We start from the raw sequence: 16,187 nt of genomic DNA, 5'->3' as shown, positions 1-16,187 counted from the left end.
GGAATAAGAGACAAAAGAGTAGCATTTAAGCCAGGACATAGCTTTTGGTTTCTTAGTGATTCTTCAAATTATATTATTTATTATAGACATCAAAATACTTTATTTATAAATAAATGTAAAATGATCTTTGTCATTAATATTTATATGGCAACTAAACATAAAATGAAATATTATCTACCTAAATATAATTAATTCTTATTATATTTTATATATTTCTATTTTATTATTATATTTTTTTCCTAATATAACTTGCATTTATCTTTTCAAAAATAAAAATATCACTCCCATTTATATAATATCCCTTATATTATAATATAATAATATCATATTATGCTATAAATTATATTCCAAAACGAATCTCTATGTATATAATATGAAGCTTATATCTAAATGGTATAAATTAGTGTTCTTTTATTTGTATATATTTGACATAAAACTGTGATATTTAAAGTGGACATTGAAATATTTTATTGATGATTAACAATACAATACTTTATTTTCTTTTCATATCTCTTTAATATTTAAAAGTAAATTATTTTTTTCTTTATTTTCAATTATTATTTTTAGTTCTATATAAAGTAGAAATCAATTTAAAATGAAAATTAAATTATTTTATTAATAAATAACATTTAATTTTGTATTATTTTTATTTTTAAATATTTATTATTATGAGTATTATTCCTAACAACATGTAAAACACCCGCTCATGAGGCCACACAAATTTAAGATTTAAAATTTGGTGGTGTTTAAAGATTTGATCTCTATCTTAATCTTAATTATAATAATTATACACATTTTTTATAACCTCTCTTCCTATTCACAATAATTTTATTTTTAGGCTGATAGGCCTTCTTTGAATTAGTCGAACATTACCTTTTTCATGTGCATCAAATTTTTAAGCCATTTTTCTGCACCCACCAACTCTAAAATGCATCACCCTCATAAAATTTTGTGCTGAGATGCCTTAGTCTTAACTATGCAACAAAAAATGGTTAACTATACGCCTTAACAGGTTGCGTAGTTAATAATTAACAGGTGCTGGCAGCAATTCACAACGGTGCCTCCTTCAATATTTTCTCCTCGCCTTCTGCAATTCCTCCTCCTTCCAACACTAAAACCAACAATAATTATCGTTTTCCGACTCCCACTCTACCCACTCAATATCATTTTCCGACTTCCACTCTGCTCACTCTTCTTCCCCTCCTTCCTAAGAAAAATGAGCGGCACCACAACCAGGAGTAGCAGGAGAATGGAAATTCAGGCACCCAATCTATTTGTGATAATCCCGAAGAAGAAAAGGCAAAGCGCCAGGGCAAGAGCAAGAAAGTGTACAGATACATGGGCCACTATACAACCAAGCTAGGGGACGACCGAGGAGTCACAGTCGGCAGCGACGGAACATCATACAGAGTAGAAGGGGCGCCATTCGAGTTCAAATTCAGCTACACCGAGACCCCTAAGGTGAAGCCTCTGGCCCTCAGAGAGCCACCCTTCGTTCCCTTCGGGCCTCCCACAGTAAACAGGCCATGGACTGGACGAGCACCTCTTCCGAAGAGCAAGAAAATGCTTCCCGAGTTGGATTCCTTCAACCCTCCTCCGCCCGGCAAGAAGGGCGTGAAGTACGTCGAGGCGCCCGACCCTTTTCTCATGGATAACGACCCCAAATATGATGCCAGGACCCGAGATGAGATACGACAAGGAACGAGATTAACGAGCTCGTCGAGAAGTGCATTCAGGGAATCATCAAGTTAATCTTGGAAGGGATGGATTGACACACATTGGAGACGTCGACGGGTTTGTAAGATAAAATGCAAAGGTGTTCCAACAATAGACATGGATAATGTTTGCTATCATCTGGAGGAGAAAACTGGTGGAAAGATCATTCGTCGTGTTGGTGGAGTAGTATACCTTTTTCGGGGCCGGAACTATAACTGCAAAAACCGTCCAACTTTTCCCTTGATGCATTGGAAGCCTGCAACACCTCTCTATCTGAAGCTGATTGAGCGAGCTCCTGCTGGGATGACAATAGAAGAAGCAGATGCATTACGAAGAAAAGGACGTCATCTACCACCCATTTGTAAATTAGGAAAAAATGGTGTCTACTTTAATCTTGTCAAAAATGTCAGAGAGGCTTTTGAAGAATGTGATCTGGTGCGGATAAATTGCCGAGGAATGAAACCTAGCGATTACAAAAGGATAGGTGCCAAACTTAAGGAACTGGTTCCTTGTGTGTTGCTTTCGTTTGATAAAGAGCATATATTAATGTGGAGAGGTAGAGAATACGCACCTAAGAATTCTGAAGAGCGAGCCTTGGTTTCTTCTAAGTCTGCTAGTGAAGTTAGTAGAGATGATTCTACTGATTCTGAAGTCTTTGTTATTCAATCATCTGGTAAGAAATTATTCTCTGGAACTGGGGAATTGACAACCTCTTTAGAGACAGGATCACTGAAGCACAACGTTGTTACATTATCCAAGGATTTTTCTTATGAAGGTGTAATTGTGACTAGTGAACATAACAGATCTTCACATGAAGAATTGGAAAAGTCATGTTTTAAAGACAGGATCACTGAAGCACAACGTTGTTACGTTATCCAAGGATGTTTCTCATGAAGGTGTAATTGTGACTAGTGAACATAACAGATCTTTACATGAAGAATTGGAAAAGTCATCTTTTTCAGTGCAATGCAAAGAGTTAGTTAAACTGGGTGAAAATGAGGATGCCCTTAAGCAGAAAATAAATGTTCAAACACATAATGGTAATGGCACAGATAATTCCGAAGTAGAAACAGGTTTAGAGGCAGACTACTACAATCATAGTACGCTACCTATTTCTGGTTCTACATGTACAGCACCATTTTCCAAGACCAACGAAAAATGTTAAAGGAATGTGAACTTGAATGTGCTTCAGACAAAGGATTGAGGTCTAGAAATACATGTCCATCGTTTCAATATGTAGGTTGTGATTCCTCAACTGCTCGTGTTTCTAATTCCTTGAACACATCATGCGAGTCGTTACCTTTTTCAACAACAGGTGCTATTATTTCAAATACTTAAAAGTATGGAATGTATCAAGGATGGAAATGTTAATTTATTATCACAGATTGATCCGAAACAAAAGATGATGCATCAAAGTGATAATTTGTTTGGAAACAAAACTTTGGTTGATACAGAAGCCAATGGATGCAATAAAATTGCTCAAAGCATTGAACTCTTATGGCAGTAATTAAGAATTAAATAGCTATTAACAAAAAGAAGTTTTTCTTTTAATGCAATTGGGTTGTTAGTTTAAATCTAACAATCTTTCGTTATAATTTATATCTTTTATTTTTTTGAAGTAGGATATATGTTCTGTTTGAATAACAGAATTTGGATTTGGATGGAGCTAAAATGTAAATTCATTCCCAACTGCTGTGAACAATAGAGAAACCTTGTCAAAAATCATGATAGAGAGTAATTGGCATCATTCTCTTCTTAAACCACCAGCATCAATGCCCTCTTCTCCTTGAAAATGCACTCATAGGTTCCCATTAAGATCTTGATTTGAACACATCAATGATTGATTATATGAATCTTCCAACAAATAAGCTCCATGAACACAAATATGTAGTGGTGCATAAGGAACATGCATATGTTTCTCTCTGATCTTTTGCTGATTATGTTCTTTACATGTTGCAAAAGCATTATTAGATGGCCAACTCTTAGATGTCTATTTTACTAGATCATTTCACAAGCACATACTTGGTGTGAAAGTTGCATATCATGAGATTGAGGCTATTGAACCTCGTTATTATAAGAACCTAAAATGGATGTTGGAGGTATGTAGCAGTTTTTGGTGTTGTTATTCCTTTCCAATAGGCTTCTCCTTGCCTCTCTTTTAAATTGAGTTACCATGTGTCTTTTGATTTATGAACAATCCTCATATTAACATAGAATTTTAATGTCTTATTTTTATTTATGTGATACAAGTGAATTAGTTAATGTATTCTTCATTTTAAGGGTGAAGTTCTCTTTCATGCTCATAGAATGATATTAATGGTATCCTTGATTTGACATTCAGTTTAGATGCACATGAAGAGAAACACATTCTATACCAGAAAACAAATGTATTATTTTTTCTCTACTTGGTACATTAATTTAGGAATGCCATTTAAAAAAGAATAATATAAAAAAAAAAATTCTAATAATTTATTCCACATAAAACTTTTCCTTCCATAGGAAGTAATGTAAGAGTTACATAATAAAATAAACATGAATATGTGGATCTTGTAGCTAAACATCAATTAACAACTTCCATTCCCCCTCAAATCAATGCATTTATGGAAAGTTTCTATGGATTAGTACCAAGGTAACTTATTTTGATGTTCAATGACAAAGAGCTTGAGCTTCTCATGAGTGGAATTCCTCAAAATCACTATAAGTAGTTCTCTCTTGAATATATTTTTCATCCTTTTTGGTTAATATTGTAAGATAACCTCTTATTCTTGCAACATATTTGATCTTGTAGTTGAGGATCTCAAAGCCAATACAAAGTACAATGGGTACACTTGTCGGTCTAGAGTTGTCCAATGATTTTGGGAAGTTGTTTCAGAGTCTTGGTTTTGGGAAGTTGTTTCAGAGTCTTATTAGAAATGACATGACAAGTTTACTGCATTTACATTTAGGACATCTAAAATATATTTTTTTCCTTTGAAGAACATGAGGGATAATTTTAAAGTTGATTTAAAATAAAGCTTATAAATTTTCTTGTAACCTCCCTTCTCGGAATTTGTATTTATGCTTAGTTTGCTATCTCTAAAATGATGATGCAGTCTAAAAATTGCTATTTAATCACCACTTTAAAACTAGCAGGTCTTATTTGTGCTTTCATTTTCTTGTATGCCAAAGTTTAAGATAATCTCTCTCTTTTCATTGGAGGAAATGTATGCATAATTGCCTTGAAAAACTTTTTTATGGCCTTTGGATGATTTTTATGGCCTTTATTCATCCAAGACTTAAATATTCATTGCAAAAATTCATTATTATGTATTCTAATTTTGATTATACCTGAAATTAAAATAACACCACTTATCATTCATATGTAAATTAAAAGACACCTTAAATAGATTTTAATTAATTTTTAGGGAAAAAAATTAAAACTAATTAATAATGTAATTTAGACTGTAAATTTTATAATCCACTCATTTTAATTGAATTTAAATGGGCCTTTCCAATAACTTTTATTCTCTATTCTTAGTATTTTATTAGAATTATATCAAATTAATGTTTCAAGTTTGAACTCTAAAATATATATATATATAATAAAAATCCATAAAACTAAACTATCATCTTTCACAATATTTATTTAAAAATTTAATTTGCTAATACATAAGACATATAACATAGATATCTATAAATACATTCCAAATAAGATTTTCTATTTTTCATACTATTTTTTAATTTAAAAAATCTATCACCCCCTCTTTGCACCTTTTGGGGCAATTGTTAGTTTATATTATCTTAAAGAAAATTTGAATACAATCATCACTACTAAGGAATTAATTGTCTACATATGTTTGTAAAATTTATATTCTCTAAATGTTAATTTTTTTTTTATCATTAATGTAATTAATTGTTTTACCTTGTTGAACATATCATATATCCACGTGGATATATGACCAATTATTTTGTTTGGCCTTGTGTTTTTGCATTGCAGAATGTCTTGGTATGATCGATGTCATATGTGGTTCCTCCAACTATATGCACATCACTTGATTCAAAGTTAATAAAGCTATATGCATACCACTTGTCTCAAAGTTAAAAAATTAAATGCATAACATCCGCTAGAATGTTAATAACACATGTAATTGGTTCGTCGTCGTTGATTGTTACTACAGCATAAGAGTATGTTTAACCCTCACTATGGTTGAAACTCTTGCTCAACATTACAGCTCTTCCACATCCCCACCACACCTCCAGCTTGCTCGTTACACGTGTCGTGGCCCATGTGAACAGGGTACTTTGTCACATGGCCCTCACTATGGCCGAGGTGATGGAACAACAGCGACCCATATCTCTTATCACTCATCAATGGCGTCAAACATTTATTTCAACCCTAGTATTTTTTCCTATCTTCCGTCCATTCATTTGTTCTATTTCTCGTCCACTAAAGTTGAGGGATATGCAACAATGCATTGTGGCTTCGTATGCTACTCCCACTGCAGACCTTTATATTATGGCATTAAAGTGGCTCGACTTTCCACTCCTTTTTAAGAATTTTCCCTTATTTCTAGTGTGAAAGTTCGAGTTGGAAACAACGAAGGTCATTCATACCGGTCTCGTTCACCCAAGTAATTTTCTTCCTTGCTCTTTGTAATTACATGCTAATTGATAAACTATTTTTTCTTCAATGCTATCCTAATTACCTTTATACACAGGTGTGGAGGTGAAGGTTACCATAGGGCAGACTTAGCGTTCTAATGACCACCAGGTAGTCCCCTTCAGTACTATACCAGGTATCTCAAATAAAGTTTCCACCCCTGTGATCATGTCTTGTTTGTTTACCCAATTTATGAGTTTATTCTTACTAACACAAATCATATTGGGGTTTTTGATGTGAAGGTTCAACTAAAGGAATGCGGTTTGTTCCACGAAGAATACATATGTAATACCTCCTTTTTTCACCGACCAATGATTTGGGTGTATATTCTCTTTTAATTTCGATTGGAGATTCTTCTATGGTTTTGATCGTTGTAGTATACTTGAAACATTTATTTAGCTACTTACTATGGTTTCCAAGGCTCAATGAGTACTAAAGAGTGCACTATTACTTCCAGTTAGGTTTCCTTGCATGAATCCTCCCTTCCAGGATCTTCTTCTCAACTTTGAGGGACTCTGGAGAGCCAATGGTTTTCGTAGGCTAGTTTTGCTATTTCCAAATCTAGAACTATCAATTATATGTAATTTTCTTTATGTTAAATATGTCCTCTAAGTTTTAAGGGCTAAAGAGTGAGGCGCTCTGTAGATTCTCACATGTATACACTTGACTTAAATTTTCTAGTAGAGATTAAACCCTTCTTCAAGGGTTTTTCCTTTTCTTACTGTTGGTAGTATTTACATGCCCCATTCAATATGGCCAAACACTAGCAATGATATCTACTAATGGAAAATTACTCTTATCGAATATTACAGTAGCATCTCACTCTCTATTTGTAATTTATATGATTATCCTATGTTTCTGCTATGTTTGAAGACTAGTAATAAGAGTGCATCTTACTCTCTTGTTAATTACCATGAATAAATACCCAATGGTTAATTTATAGTGTTATAGTGTTAAAGAATTGAAATTAGCCTGAAACAAGCTTGTGATTTTGTTAATTACTTTTCCATATATGTGTTGGAGTTCTTCAATGAGCATGCATCATATTCTTTGTGTTAGTTAACTTGAATATCTATTCACTATTATTTTATGTGTTGTAAACATGTCATAAGTATGAGCTTCACTCTCTGCCTATAAGAGGATTAGGAGTCTGGCCTATTATTGAGTTTGTTCTATCCTTTAAGCCACTATTGATAGCTACAAGCCCATGCTAAGTTTGGTAATTTATCTACCTTTGGTTATTTTTCAATATTTAATTTAAATGAAAAATTACATTTTTGTGACCCTCCATATGACTGTGCATGTCTTTCCATGATAATTTATTCTCTTAATTCATATCCTCCTTTGTATTTCTATTCTATAGTTGATGCAACCTATTTTCAAGGTTTTCTTTAGCCTTTATTTTCCCAATTTCAGAGTTTCTTATGTCATTATTTTTGTGTATGATATTTGTTTCCCTATGGTTTTCACTATTGCATAAGGAAAAGTAAGGAAAAATACTGTCACTAGATTGGTATTTATAAGGTTTAAAATTCTTAGACAATGATAAAAATTTTGTTCTGAAAGTATCACTACTTCATTCTTGTTAATTCTATTTTATGGTGCAATAGAATGAGATGGGATTCATTCCATTAATATTTGGGTTACTAGCTAGACAACAGTTTGAGTAGAGTAATACAATGGAATTTCTATTGATTCCACCTAACCCCTCTCATTAACGTTCTCCACTCTCTTGGGTGTTTATATTAGGGTTTACTACAACCTTGCATATCAAATCACTCCTAATATAAAAATTTATTCCCCTTCTCACTTATGTCAATCTAAAATATAGTAGTTATATAATGATACACATAAGGGAAGCATTTACCCATATTTTGCTTCCTAAAATTTCTATAAGAGGTTCCATTCGTGCATGTAATAGCTCACTAAAATTTTGGGTGCTCCCCCTTTATTTACAGGTGCACCACTAATTCATACTATAAGGAATGATGATAGCCAAAATTAACATTTTTTTTAACATTAATAGTGCAATGTAATCCCAAATCTAAAGAGTTTGCTAAGCTACACATGCAAGGAAATAGAAATTCACAAGCTAGGGTTTATTGATTCTTACCAAGTATCTAATCACACCCTTCATATCCTACCCATAAATTAATCACGTTTCACATGCAATCCAATCTACAAGTAAATATTCACACAGAGCATTTATGAAAACCACTACCTCACTGGTATAACAGAGCATTACAATTAAATTCTCATAGTCACCACACTTGGCCCAACACATGATTCCTTTTGGAAGAGTCCTACCTATTCCTCCAATAGCATCGGGTCTTAAGGGATTTTAGCTCAACAACTTACTATTTTGGGCCTCCTCCAAAAGGTTCCAAAACTACTAAGGTTTCCTTAGGATTTTTCCCTCTCACATTTGTGCCCTAGTCTTTTCCCTTATTGATATCATCTATCACTCTAAGGGAGAGGAAATATGGGTAGGCAACAATTTTGACCCATGGCCCACATTGGGACTTTCCCAATTGTCCTACAACTATGTGGGATCTAGTTTACATAATTGGCTACATGCACATTAAAATTAAACCTTAAGGAACATTTGTATGCATCCATTATGCATACTTGACCCACAATCTGAGTCCCATAGTCTGTAAAATTTAATTTGATAGGAAATCGTAACTAACATCTCATGCCATATAGGTGTTATTTCTTTCCAAATTTCCACATAAAAATCATCATGAAATTTTAAAAAATAACTACTATATTTTTTATGCCCAATCTTGCATATTATATTTGTAGCATTGTACCTTCACATTTGTAGTTGCAAATTAGATTGCAACATTTTACCTTCCACTCATTCTTATATTATGTGTTACTAGAATCTTAGTAGAGTCATTATCTTTTCATTACTTTATCCTTACATTCTAATACTAGAAACATTAGTCACAACTATGTTTCATAAAACCATACCTTCTACAAAATATTGTTATTTTTAAAACATATTGTGAAATACATTCCAAAAGCATTTCACTTTAACTTGTATCAATTTTCTCAATATTTAAACATAGCATAAAAGTATTGGTACTTTCAATATTTCATAAACCATTTCCATTCATTAAGATTAAGCATAACAAATAAGGATACATATTCCAAATGCTACATCCAAGGAACTTTAAAACCAAGTTTCAATGAAGTTGTTTTCCAAAAAGTAGTTAAGAAAATATGAAATCTTTAAAAGATATAGCCATTCTAATCATATCATTATCTCATTTAAGCATATATATGTATTCAACAATCATTATGCAACATTAATAAATTAAAGTAAATCACACATAATTTCCTATTAATTAAATTGTAACGTGAATAAATTCAAAATGCCATCTATATTTTTGTTTAGCAATGTCAATTAAGACACCATATTTCAACAACATAATGAACTTAACTTATTATATTTAATATGTAGTGTCACTCGAATACTCACACGGAGTGGGTGAATTTACAAGGGATGAAATTAACATAATTTTTTTAGATGTATTATGAATACAAACTAACATTATCATTGAATCATCAACTTAGAGGGATGTGAAATTTGAGCAAAAAATGCAATCAACAACATCTTCTTAGTACTAGTTCTATTAAATAATATTCGCTTCCCTCATCCTACCAATTATCATTTATGTATGCTCATATCCAAATCCACAATCGTTTTTTAATTATGTTTTTCTACTATTGACGTAACAATGCATTTCTATTAAATGTAGAAATTCTCATTGTAGATCAACAAATTATGCAATATACTAAAGCAAAATACAAGATCTACTTCTACAACAAACTTTGCGCTTCTACAACAAACTTTGCGTAAGCTTAATCGAGATCAATAAGAACACACATAACTGAGAATGAGAGAGCAATCACACATGAACACAGAAGAATACTCTCACAAAAGCCTCAACCTAAAACCCTGATCTCTTTGTAATATCATACAACTGGAAATATGTCTAGATTACACAAAGCTTTAGCTCGAAAGCTGTCTAGCTCTCAGTACAATCCCTATGTTGGTCATAGACAGTCAAAGGCTTCTCACAAACCTTCTCCTCTACCCTCCCATCCTCCTATTTCCTTGCGCACTTTTTCCTGGGGTCCAGTGCTTCCACCTATGTGAATTCCCACCTCACATTACTCACTTGGCTTAGTATTCACTGCAAAATATTGAAGGAGATAATTCCTTCTGCATGGATGAGTTTCCTATATAGGAAAAATCCTCCAACTGATAAAGCACTGTCCCATCATCTGATCTCAACTGGGTCTCTGACTGAACTAACATGCATGAGTTATTTATGAGAGAATATTTAGTTATCTCGAGAGCAGCATTTACATGCATGCAAGCATTAATTAAATGAACTTACAATTAATTCTACAAACTGTTAGAACTAATCTAACTTGACTTAACTCAGTTAACTCAACTAACTACTTACAGTTCAAAGTACAACTCATCCTGATCTCCTTTAATCAAGGGATAACTTCCTCAATCAATGGAGAAACTGTTGCATGTCTTCACATAGACTTCATGTTTGATTTCCTACAACTAATTAACTCAAGATGAATTAATTAATTATCTTACAAAGAGGTGCTACTAAGATCAAATTCGAATTTTACTTCTCAATTTTAGTTCAGGTGCAAACTAAAATTGGAATCCATCCCGAAATGTTATTTATAATAATGCTATTTTTAGCACTTCCATTTTTCATTCCCTGTTACTATGTTCAACACTAGTACCCAAACTGCTATTTATAACAATGCTATTTTTAGCATTTCTTGTTGCCATTTTCAACACTCCCTCTTAATAAGAAAGGCATTCAACTGGAACCTGATCCTGAACCTTTGGAATGTTCTGCATGTAACACTTCTGTCATGTGTTATTGCTCCAACAACTCTAGAAACATAAAAAACTCCTAACTGACCTCTTTGTTGGGCTAGAAACATCCTCTGATGTTGAAGCTCCATCTGCCACTCACAAGTGCTCCCTCTCTGACGTCTAATCTGCTACAACACTCCATGCATCTCGCACCATTGCACACCTCTCTATGTCATCCTGCACTGGTGCAACACTCCTATGCCTCTCGCATTGTTGCAACGTGCTAGCTCTACACTGTCTTAGCATTCGTGCACTGTAGCTCTCTTTGCCGCTCCATCCACATTTGCATCTACTCACTCAACCAGTCCTACTACTCCTTGTTGGGGCTCCTATAGCAAGGTCTAATCAAAGTGGTTGGCTACTTCAATGATCCTGCCCCTATTCCAGCCTTCTTTGGACTATCACTCCACATCGCCCCATCTCCTACATGGAGGTATGGATGCATGTGATCCCTCTACCCACTTGGCTCAAAATTTCCCCTTACTGGAGGTCTCTGCATGAGTATATGTTTCTACTTGATCTCCTCTCACCTTCTCTAGTTGTGGTTGCTCCACAACCTCCTGAAGCTGCTTCACCACTTGTGGCTCCTCCACAATCATCTTAGACTTCTCCTATGGCTACATTTTGAGAGGTAATGTACTCTCCCTCTCAACCGCCAAGTCTCTAATAGTTTCCTTGCTCCTTAAGGCTTTGCATGCATCTTGAACCTTAAGAGCATATAGGTTCTTGACTCGTGAACTGATCTGCTTCACCTGTCTCGTGGTGATGTGTCTAAGGAAAAACTTTCCCTTACTGAAGACTACATCATAGCCTTTGTCTTCCAACATTGCGATCAACATCAAATTTTTCCTCAGTCCTAGTAATGCGAGCTCCATGCTCCCTCCGAAAAGAAATAGTGCTTACACCTGAGACACTATATTTTTCATCATTACCCATCATAATGAGTATCTGGAGATCTTTCTCCTCCAAGGTACTGAACAAACTCTTGTCGTTGGTCATGTCGAATGAAGCTCCACTATCAAGAAACCAACCACATCCCACCATGGATGAAACCATGCATGTGAAGACAGTGAAATCCAACTTGAACTGTGAGGCCAAGGCCTCACCTCCAGATCCTTCCTTGGATCCCATCTTGGATTTCTTCAGTGGAATTTTTTTAGTAAAGTGGCCCACCTCATGACAATGAAAGCATCGCACTTTCAATTTTTCAAACTTCTTCCCACCATGGAGAGAACTCAATTTGGGATGAGAATCCTTCTCCTTCCCTTTCTTCACCTTACTTGCTAAGGCGTAATTTTCTTTATCCTCCTTGGATGAAGAACCGTCTCTGGTGTTTCTTCTTATCTCTTCTTGCATCAAATGTGACCAAATTCATTCCTAATCTGGTAGTTTTTCTCTTCCATTTACCGAGTCTAGGTAGCTATGCCACCTCTTAGGAAGATCGAGGAGCAAAAGACTCACCATGTCATCATGAGTTGTCATGATCCATACATTTCAAAACTCATCCCTGTGGGTGGTGATCTTGTTCAGATATGTAGAGATTGTGTCACCCTTTTCACACTTGATGTACCGAAGCTTGTCTTTTAGTGCGAGCTTCCTCTTATTGTTGTTGTTCTGATATAGATCTTTCAACGTTTTCCACATCGGTGTCTCCTTCCCATGGAGACTCGAGACTATGTGGTCTCGAACTCCCTCCAGAAGGATTCTCCTTGCTCTAGCCACACATTTCTTCCATTCTGCTAAATCTGTAGCATTAGCCGCTGCAAACTTGGGGACTTCTTGATCAATGAAGTCCTTTAGACTATTATCGTCTAATACTACTTCCATGTGATCCTTCTAGGCTATATAATTTGAGCCGCCATCAAGGGAGAGTCTTAAACTGTTGAACGCCATTGGTGAAATTGAAATGTGATAAGAACTCGGTTTCAGGAACCTCAAACTTTGAACTTCTCTCTTCTTGTATACTCTTCTTCGCTTTGATCACCTTTTCTCCAATACCATGTGGAAATTCCCACTATATATAAACAGATTATGCAATGTATTAAAGAAAAATACAAGATCTACTTCTACAACAAACTTTGCGAAAGCTTAATCGAATATGATCAAGATCAATAAGAACACATATAATTGAGAATCAGAAACCAGTTACACATGAACGCAGAAGAATACTCTCGGAAAGCCTAAGCCTAAAACCCCAATCTTTGTAACATCATACAAGTGGAAATATGTCAGGATTACACAAAGCCTTAGCTCTAAAGCTATCCAGCTCTCAGTACAATCCTCTGCTGCTGATAGACAGTCAAAGGCTTCTCACAAACCTTTTCCTCTACCCTCCAAGCCTCCTATTTCCTTGCACAATTTTTTCTAGGGTCCAATGCTTCCACCTGTGTGAATTCCTACCTCACACTGCTCACTTGTCTTAGTAGTAACTTCTCAATCCTGAAGGAGATAATTCCTTCCGCATGGATGAGTTTCCTATATAGAAAAAATCCTCCAACAAATAGTACACTATCCCATCATCTGATCTCATCTGGGTCTCTAATTGAACTCACATGCATGAGTTATTTATGAGAGAATATTAAGTTATCTAGAGAGCAACAGTTACATGCATGCAAGCATTAACTAACTGAACTCACAATTAATTCTACAGACTATTAGAACTAATGTAACTGGACTTAACTTAGTTAACTGAGCTAACTAGTTACAAATTAAAGTACAACTCATCCTGATCTCCTTTAATTAAGGATAACTTCCTCAATCAATGGAGAAATTGTTGCATGTCTTCACATAGACTTCATGTTTGATTTCCTACAACTAATTAACTCAAGATGAATTAATTAATTATTTCACAAACTGTTGCTAAGATTAAATTTGAATTTTACTTCTCAATTTTAGTTTAGGAACTAACGAAAATTGGAATCCATCCCGAAATGATATTTATGGCAATGCTATTTTTAGCATTTCTTGTTGCCTTTTTCAACATTAAATCAGTCACTTTAATTACACTACTATTACAGTGATATGAGTTGTTTGTAACATTAAAGAACTTACAACCATATGTATGCAATATTAAACAAATTTCCACTTCCAAAATCATTGTGATTTCTTGCATATGCACAAAATCCTATATAAAGGTTTAATTATACCAAAAAAATTGATTTTTCATTATTACATGACTGTGAATAACAATTATGGTAATAAACCAATCAATGCCAAATTCAAGAGCATATTGGCACCATTAGACCAATAACATGGAAATGAACTATCGTTATCACATTGTTTAAAACCTTTAATAATATTCAATTAAAAATTGAATTATTCATATTAAAATATATCTCTGAGGTTCATATTACTTGTTAGTCATGCAATACTATTTTATGAAAGGTAATGTGATATACTAAATGATCAATGCTACCAACCATCATAAAGTCAATGAAAATGCATGACAAGAGACAATTGACAATTAACCATTACACTCAAGACCTACCACTTGACTCATATTTTATCTTCAACATTCAAAGCGGTTCTTCCAACATATTATTAAATATTATATTTTCCATCTTCACGGACAACCCCCACCTTCTACATTATCTCAGTGTCACACAAAATAATAAATGCGTTCATTATTTTCTTATAAGGAGTGCATTGTAACTCTAATCATTTTTCTCTAAATTCACCTTTAAACATTATAATAAATTTATATGAGTAAGTAAAGTTTGGTAGTTATTCCACATTATCAACAATTTTATTGTGAGTATTCAAAATTGTTCATGATTTAGCTACAAAAAATGCAATATAATTTTTTATTGTCATTTATCCATACAAACACTCAAATGTGATGAGCATAGTTATTTTCTACAAAAAAAAATCACACTTATCATTCTTTAATATGCTTATTAAAACCATGATGCATCTCATATCAAATGTAATTTACTACATACATTGTCATGTAATTTTCGTTAGTGTCATACCTGAACTTATATCCATTAGCATCATACATATACCTTGCATTCTTACATAATCCCAAAAGGCGTCAATTTTGAAACCTTTCCTTTGATACCACTTCTAGCATCCACTTGTAAACATCTTATAAAAATATATTGGATTAAATTTTTTTTACAAAATTTTCTAGTATGTAATATTTCTAGTCACTTATTCCATATTATTTAACTGACCATTAGATAAAAGCATCATCATTACATGAAGCAAATTTAGAAATAGAATAGTAAGTCACATAATGTAACAACCATCATTACAACATATTCACATAAATATCTGTGTTGAAACCTTACATTATTATCATTGTTCATTTAATTAGGATATTTAGTCACATAACTGATGATGTAAGTTTCAATGTCATGCAAGGAAGAAACATAATTAGAATAACATAATGTGAAAGCACATCAATACAAATCGATATACCCTCGCAACATGGAAGAAAAAACAGATAGACATTTATTCTGTTAAATGTTTCATGAGGGCGTTCACCCCTCACTCAATGGTAGTAAGGGAGTTCATCCCTTTACCATTGTTAAATAAAAATGTAAGCGTGGTGGTACTACATCTTCATCATTTCCAATATATCACCCCATTTAGGGTTGGGATTTGAACCGGTGACTTCACATCAAGGAGTTCCCTAACAGAGCAACCGATCACCCTCTATCCAATACCCCATGGACAAAATTATTAAAAATATTACAAGCAAATGTCATATTTAATTCAACATAACTTGTTGGAAGCTATTACAATAATCGTGTTATAAAAACACTTTACACAACAATTTCTCTAGCATTGTCTTTTTGTGGCCTAGTCATCTTTGACAGTGGAATATTTTTCATTTGTTGAATATTCACTCTAAATGGACCACTAGTAAAGCAAAATAACTATATGTCTTACCACATTGTTAACTTT

At 33.8% G+C, this 16,187-nt stretch overlaps 1 pseudogene; it reads left to right on the top strand.

The window, feature by feature from the left end:
* Positions 1 to 1,333: 1,333 nt before the first annotated feature.
* LOC149238051 (CRS2-associated factor 1, chloroplastic pseudogene) lies at positions 1,334 to 2,610 on the top strand (annotated as a pseudogene).
* The last annotated feature ends 13,577 nt before the right edge of the window (positions 2,611 to 16,187 follow it).

This window comes from Pinus tabuliformis, chromosome 8, assembly GCF_031772625.1.
Source record: "Pinus tabuliformis cultivar Carrire ecotype Pingquan chromosome 8, CPIR1, whole genome shotgun sequence".
In the NCBI taxonomy this organism is placed as follows: domain Eukaryota; kingdom Viridiplantae; phylum Streptophyta; class Pinopsida; order Pinales; family Pinaceae; genus Pinus; species Pinus tabuliformis.
The sequence above is the reverse complement of the archived record's forward strand: the minus strand, read 5'-3'. Positions and strand labels throughout refer to the sequence as shown.